The sequence below is a fragment of the Gekko japonicus genome, unplaced genomic scaffold, assembly GCF_001447785.1.
Source record: "Gekko japonicus isolate JY-2015 unplaced genomic scaffold, Gekko_japonicus_V1.1 scaffold653, whole genome shotgun sequence".
In the NCBI taxonomy this organism is placed as follows: domain Eukaryota; kingdom Metazoa; phylum Chordata; class Lepidosauria; order Squamata; family Gekkonidae; genus Gekko; species Gekko japonicus.
Genome location: NW_015171524.1, coordinates 316,144 through 324,013, shown reverse-complemented (window position 1 = coordinate 324,013; position 7,870 = coordinate 316,144). Strand labels below are relative to the sequence as shown.

Here is a 7,870-nt window from a genome sequence, read left to right as displayed (position 1 = left end):
GGGGTCTTTTTACATTCTACACTACACGCGAGTTCACCCCTGTAATTACCTCGGGGCATTTTTACATTCTACACTACACGCGAGTTCACCCCTGTAATTACCTCGGGGCATTTTTACATTCCACACTACATGCGAGTTCACCCCTGTAATTATCTCGGGGTATTTTTACATTCCACACTACACGCGAGTTCACCCCTGTAATAATCTCGGGGTCTTTTTACATTCTACACTACACGCAAGTTCACCCCTGTAATAATCTCGGGGTATTTTTACATTCCACACTACATGCGAGTTCACCCCTGTAATTATCTCGGGGCATTTCTACATTCTACACTACACGCGAGTTCACCCCTGTAATTATCTCGGGGCATTTTTACATTCCACACTACATGCGAGTTCACCCCTGTAATTATCTCGGGGTATTTCTTATTTCCACATTACATTGGGGTCACCCTGGTTTCGCCCCACGCTTGTCCCGGGATAAACGGATGCTGTTATAACCAGGGATAAATGCAAGGTATTGTGTCACGAGTTGAACTCTGATAATACCAGGGATGAGATCCAAGTGCGGAAAGGACCACAAACTGGCTTGCTAATTCCTTTTTCCCCAGGGGATCCTGGAATGAGGACTCGGGCTCTCTAACAGTGAACACCCCCTTCATCAAGCTACAATTCCCACGATCCTTTAGGGGAAGTCATAACAGTGAAGTTTATGTATGTCTGGGAGAGAGCTTAGCACAGTGGCTAAAAGACTGGGTGGAGCGCGGGTGCAGACCCTTGCCCCGAACTCACTAGGAATCCCCTCCTTCCCTCCCACAATACGAGAGTGATAATACTGGCCTAACATGATCAGGCTGTCATTAACGATCACACTACAGAAAGTGCTCTATCGATCTGAAGCATCGCATACGTTTTGTCCCACCAACTCAAATGGAGAGCCAGTTCGGTGTAGTGGTTAGAAGCACAGACTCTAATTCGGGAGAACCGGGTTTGATTCCCCACTCCTCCACATGCAGCTGCTGGTGGGATCTTGGGTCAGTCACAGTTCTCTCAGAGCTGCTCTCTCAGGAACAGTTATCTCAGAGCTCTCTCAGCCCTACCTATCTCACAGGCAATGCTCCCTCTAAGCTGTGGATTCTTGTGAGCAAAAATTCTTCTTTGTGAGCTACTGGCATTAAAATAAAAAATGCAATTTAAAAAATTGTGAGCAATTTGGCTACTGCCTAAATTAATTTGCTTTGGAGCCATCCTTCCTGAGCTAAGACAAAAATGTGTGAGCTGGAGGCTAAAAACCTGTGAGCTAGCTCACACTAACTCACCTTAGAGGGAACACTGCTCACAGGGTGTATGTTGTGGGGAGGGGAAGGGAAAGGAGATTATAAGCAGCTCTGAGACTCCAAGTGAAGGGCGGGGTATAAATCCAATGTCTTCTTCTTGCTCATCTACATGGTTCTCCCTTTCCCTGTTCTACTTTCACAACAACCCTGCGAGGTAGAATACGCTGAGCGAGCGACGGGCCCAAAAGCATCCGGCAAGTTTCATGGCAGAGTCGGGATTTGCACCCGGGTCTGCTCGATTCTAGTCTGACACAAAGCACCACACTGGCTCTCTGTGTCCCAGCTGCTAACTAGTATTAAGGTAGCTTAAGTTAGTTTCAGGGGGCAGCCATGTTGGTCTGGTTTGCAACTACTATAAATATTCATACAGTGTTCATGGAGAGCATTTAAGCCAGCGCAATATAGAAGGCTTTTGCACCTAGTTAAAGAAGACAAGACTTGCCTGCTCCTAATACAAACACTTGAAATGGAACCAGAAGTAAGTTCTAAAAAATTTAAAAAATTAAAAAATAATATTACAAAATTTAAAAATAATATTCCATTCAGCTCCATGTTGCTTTTCGTTTTAAATACCATTGAGTTTTTTCCAGGATAATTTGAAGAAAATTAAGAAGTCAAGCATGGGTTTGCTCCTAACATAACACTGAGCTGTATCAAGAGGCTGACACCGTTCGATACAATACGATTACTCCGTCCTGAGGAAGATTGGGATGAAACGAGCTTATATCCAGGTGCTCATTGAGAATGATGGACTTTTCCTTGTAATATTGTAAAGTTTTATTTATAACACAGTATGATCTTTACTAAATGTCCTAGTCACTCATATCACAGTGTTTGCGTGTTTGTTGTATTTCCTATATGGATACCTGTGATCCTTCCTTGGTTTTTTTCCTGATCCTATAATACAAAAACGCATGAAACTGCCTTATACTGAATCAGACTTTCTTGGTCCAGCAAGGTCAGTATTATCTACTCGAGACAGGCAGTGGCTCTCCAGGGTCTCAGCTAGAGGACTTTCACATCATCTATGGTCTGATCCTTTTAACTGGAGACGCCGGGGATCGAACTTGGTACCTTCTTGCGTGCCAAGCAGATGCTCTGCCGCTGAGCCACGGCCCCTCAACTTGGCAATGCATGGACACCGCTGTGCCCTGCACACCCCACTGTCAGCAAGCTGCCAAAGGTTTATTCTTGTCTATATGATCCTCTATGCATATTTCTCCCCCCCCCTCCGTAGATGTGCTCAGGTTGTCATGCGCACATCTCCCCAGTAGCTCTGCATTCCTTTCAGTATACGCCAGCCATGCTTTGATGTAACGTTATCTAGCCAAGGCCACAGGTGGAAGAGCAAGAGAGCTTTGCTTTGTCTTTAATTAGTAGAGACTGTGAGAATCGTATGCTTATTTATAATAAGGTAGCCGTTGCTTTCCCAAGGTTTAGGCGCGCAAGAAACCCTTTGGCCGCGCGCGGGAACCATGTTTATTGGCTGTAATGATTATGAACTTGCTTTAACCTTTCCAGCTCTCCGAGCTATCGTTATTCTGAACAGTGGCCCTGTTCAAGTGCTTCATGGCTTCAATAAAGTAAAACCTTCTTGCAAGTGTGTACTACGTTGTTTGCTGTGGGGACCTGACACCCACACGTACACAGGCCAACAGAAGGCCCTTCAAGATACTGAGAACGCAGAAATGGAAGGCACTTCGACGGGCAGATAGCTTTGCGTGGCCATGTGGAGCACAGCCTCTCTGTCGCTTGCATTCTCTGAATTTAGAGTCTAGCGTGGCACTTTCAAGACCAACAAAAGATTCATTCAAGGTGTGAGCCTCCGTATGCAAAGCACATGTTTCCAAATACACTGGAATGGTAGGCAAGGTTCAAACTTATAGACAGGGGCTGAAAGGCAAAGTAACATGTAACATGATGATGTGTTAAGATAGGCAAAGACAAAACTAAAGAACAAGCTAAGGTTATACGGTCAACCGATGTAAAGCAATAAATATTTTTAAAAGCAGATAAATTTGTAAAGGTAATTTTTTTCTAATCGCGGGAGAGTCTCCATTCTCTCCTCTCAGGAAAAGATACCTTTACACATTTATCTGCTGTTTTGACATATTTATTGCTTCACCACTGTTGACTTTATAATCTTAGCTTGCTATTTCGTTTTGCCTTTGCGTATCTTAAAACCTCTTCATTGCGTTACATGTTAATCTGCTGTTCGCCCCCTGTCTATAAGTTTGAATCTTACCTTCCATCTGAAAAAGTCTGCCTTGCACATGGAAGCTCATACCCGGAATGAACTTTTGCTGGTCTTAAAGCTGCCATCGGACTCCAAATTTGTTCTACCACTTCAGACCAACACAGCTGACCAGGTGGATTGATTTGCATTCTCTTAAAACCTCCAAATCTCAGCCCGGTTCTTCTGGCTGGGAGGAATGCAGATGGAGCTTTTTCTCCCCTCTAGCTGTGGAAGCCAGAAACAGACGTTCTGGTCGCATTCGCTGCAGCGGGAGCCGTGAGCAATTCTGGGAAGGGGGGACCTGAACGGTGGAGAAGGGAATCGCGGCTGTCATGAGATCTGTGGCAAATCGAAAGCGACGGATTCAGCCGGCTTCTCTAGTGGCCTGGGGCGAAGTCAGATTCCCTTATTTCAAGAGCTAAAGCCATGGCAAACCTGACCGAGCACCTGAAACACAACCTTTCTGCAGTGCACCAGACCGGAGGGGGGGAATATGATGCGGGAGTACATCAGGAGGGTGATTTGGACTCCAATCCAGGATGGAGAGCGTGCATTCAAGGCATATTATTTGAGGATATTGCGGGAGTGGTCTTGTTTTCCTGGCGGGTTTCCCAAAGACCAATGAAACTGATGAGCAAGTAGGCTTAGAAGAGATAAAATGAAGTACTTCTTCACCCAAAGAGTAAAATTCACTGCTGCAGGAAGTGGTGGCAGCTACAAAGACAGACAGCTTCAAAAGGGGATTGGATAAACGTATGGGACAGAAGTCCACCAGTGTCTATTAGCCACGAGGTATAGAACACTCTGTCTGGGGCAAGGGATGCTCTGTCTTCTTGGTGCTGGGGGGAGTCAACAGGGGGAGGGCTTCTGGAGTTCTGTCCCCACTGGTGGACCTCCTGATGGCACCTGGGTTTTGGTCACTGTGTGACACAGAGTGGATGGTCCACTGGCCTGATCCAGCATTGGCTTCTTTTATGTTCTTATGTTTGAGGCAGTGATGCTCTGTCTCTTTGGTGCTTGGGGGGTCGCAGTGGGAGGGCTTCTGGAGTCCTGGCCCCACTGCTGGACCTCCTGAGGGCACCTGGTATTTCTGGCCACTGTGTGACACAGAGTGTTGGACCGGATGGGCCATTGGCCTGACCCAACATTGGCTTCTCTTATGTTCTTATGACCCATGAGAACAGGGAACAAAAGCTGTCCCTAGTGAGCTTCGCCTCAGCACTTGCATACTGCCTTGGCCTGCTCATCTCAACCCTCTCGCAAGCTCCAGAAGATTTTGAGGACAGGGAAACCATCTATGGCAGTAGTCCTCCATCTTTCCAGACCCAGGAGTGACCCTCTCCCAATTGGTTGTGTGGGACCCACTGAGTGGCAAGCGTGTGACAGGAAGTGACAGAGTCGCCATAACAGGAAGGCGGCCCCGCCTCTGTGAAACAGGGATCCTCTCCGCCATGGAGTTACCTCACCTAGCTGCCATGCAGCTTTTCTCACCATGTACCAACCCTGACCTGAAAGGCCCAGGCTAGCCCGATTGCATCAGATCTGGGAAGCTAAGCAGGGTCGGCCCCGGTTGGTACTTGGATGGGAGACCACCGAGGAAGTCCAAGGTTGCTATGCAGAGGCAGGCAATGGCAAAACCAACTCTGTTCGTCTGACTGGCCTGAATGGCCCATCTGTGAAATCTGTACACAGGAATCTGTAGCAGTGAAGCAGCTCTCTTGTGGGGCAGTATCTCTCCGTTAGTGAGTTTCGTGTTGCCCAATCCTGGGTAAGCTTCCAGGGAACCCCCAGGTTCTGGATTTACTTCTGGAAATGCTGTGGGTTGAAATAGTGGGCCCAAAAGGTAATTTAAGACTAGGAGTTTGTTACCGCCCACCAGATCAAAAGATAGAGGAGGATTATAAAATGATGAATGAATTAAAGATAGTGGCTAGACAAAAAAAACTGTGCCGTAATAGGTGATTTTAACTACCCACACATTGATTGGGTCAAAAATAGATTGTGTTGCTAGACACTCTCAATGAGTTTGCTATGGAGCAGATGGTTACGGAACCTAACAGGGGAGAGGCGATCCTGGATTTGGTCCTAAGTAACGCCCAAGACTTAGTGAGAGATGTAAAACACTGCATAGCCCCCAACCCCCTGCTGGCATTCTGGCTTCATAATTGGGCTATCCAGGTCAAGGCAAGAGACAAACAGAGGGTGTTTGCCACCAACCCTGGACTTCCTTGGTGATTTCCCATCCAAGTATTAAGCAGGGCTGACCTTGCTTAGCTTCTGAGATCTGATGAGATTGGGCTATCCTGGGCTGTCCAGGTCAAGGCAAGAGACAAATAGTCTGCCACCACCTGCCTCTGCATAGCAACCCTGGACTTCCTCAGCAGCCTCCCGTCCAAGTACTAGCCAGGACCGACCCTGCTTAGCTCCTGCAATCTGACGAGGTCGGGCTCGCCCGGGCAAGTCCTGTTTGTGCTCAGCTTCAAAGAACCAAGAGGGGAACAGCTCCTGCATCTTGCAAAAACAATGCGTCTCGTTCGCTCAGAGAAATTTCGCTCTTGCAGACTACTCCCGCCGGGAGGCAGCGGACCAGGAATGATTCGGTCTGAAAATGAAAAGCTTTTCATACATCTGTCATAACTAATCCCAGTGCGGGCATTGGGGGAGGGGGGGAGATACAGGGGGAAAAACCCTAACATCTTCTCCTCCGTAATCAGTGGCCTCCTCTGTCACACATTAATGTTTTCCCCCGAACAATCCAGCTTTCCTCTTCCTTCTAACCCGACCGCTCAGCAATTTCATGGAGTGCCCACAAGGAGTTCTTGTATTGTGAGAAAGGGAGAAAAGTACTTAATAGAACTTAATCTATGCTGCAAATGCACTGGACTGGAGACAGAAGTCTTTTTTACTCCGTAAAAAAAACACGCCAAACTGACTCCCACCCTCCCTCAAATTTCAGGCACTCTAGCAAAGAAGACTCTACGTCTACCCTGGAAACTGAGTCAGGCTGAAAAGCTGCTCTCAATATTCTGACTCTTGCACTAGAGGCAAAATTAATCCCTAAATTCTGGGGGAAACCTTCACTGGTTTTGGTCACAGCGTCTCCGAAGCCTGTCCACGAAACTGGAGATTTGTTGTGTGTGTTTTTAAAGGACACCTTTGCAATTATATTCTTCTCCACCGTGCTGACCAAGTCACTCAAGGGTCCTTTACAAGGCTCCCTCTAAGCTGCGGAGGCTTGTGAGCAAAAATTCTACTCTGTGAGCTACGGAGGCTTGTGAGCAAAAATTCTACTCTGTGAGCTATGGGCATTAAAGTTGTGTGAGCGAGTGATTTGGCTACGGCATAAATCAGTTGGCTCTGGAGCCCCATCCTTCCTGAGCTGAGACAAAAATGTGTGAGCCGGAGGCTAAAAAAACCGTGGGCTAGCTCAGCTTAGGGGGAACACTGCTTACAATGCAACCCTCTGCAGAGATACCCCAGTGTAAGCCCACCGAAACCAGAGGCCGTGTTGTCTGGGAGGCAGGATATGCCGAAGGGGAATGAAGAGCGCAGGACCCACAGAGCTTCCAGTCTGCACGAGGATTCGAGCCTGGGTCCTAAATATCACAGCCTCTCTAACCCAAGGATCCCCAACTTTCTTGAACCTGCAGACCTCTTTGAAATTCTGACAGGGCGTGGTGGGCGCAACCACAAAATGACAGCTACGAAATGGCTGCGACCAGAGGCGGAGCCAGCCACAAAATGGCTGCCACAAGAGGCGGAGCCAGCCACAAAATGGCTGCTGCACCTCACCTTCAGTCACACGGAGAAGATCTTTGGGCTCTGCTCGCAACTGCTGCCAAAGCAATCTTTTTTTAAAAAAAACTGCGCAGCCAATCAAACCTCCCATGGCCAATCAGAAGCCTTGCTGAGCAAAAGCCCCACCTGGCTCAGTCCACTTTCTGAAAACACTTTGTGGGTACAAGAAAAGGTGTCAGGGGGTGCCAGCAGTTGGGGGACGACCCCCCCACACACTCTAAAACCATAAGAACATAAGAGAAGCCAATGCTGGATCAGGCCAGTGGCCCATCCAGTCCAACACTCTGTGTCACACAGTGGCCAAAAACACCAGAGGCCACCAGGAAGTCCAGCAGTGGGGCCAGGACACGAGAAGCCCCTCCCACTGTCCCCCCCAGGCTCCAAGAATACAGAGCACCCCTTGCCCCAGACAGTGTATTCCATCTATAAGAAAATAAGAGAAGCCAATGTTCGATCAGGCCCACAGCCCATCCAGTCCAACACTCTGTGTCACACAGTG

At 47.9% G+C, this 7,870-nt stretch overlaps 1 protein-coding gene across 1 annotated transcript in view; it reads right to left on the bottom strand.

Moving 5' to 3' along the window:
- The window catches only part of APBA2 (amyloid beta (A4) precursor protein-binding, family A, member 2), a 62,601-nt gene that overhangs the window by 28,190 nt on the left and 26,541 nt on the right, over positions 1-7,870 (bottom strand). The window lies entirely within an intron of this gene.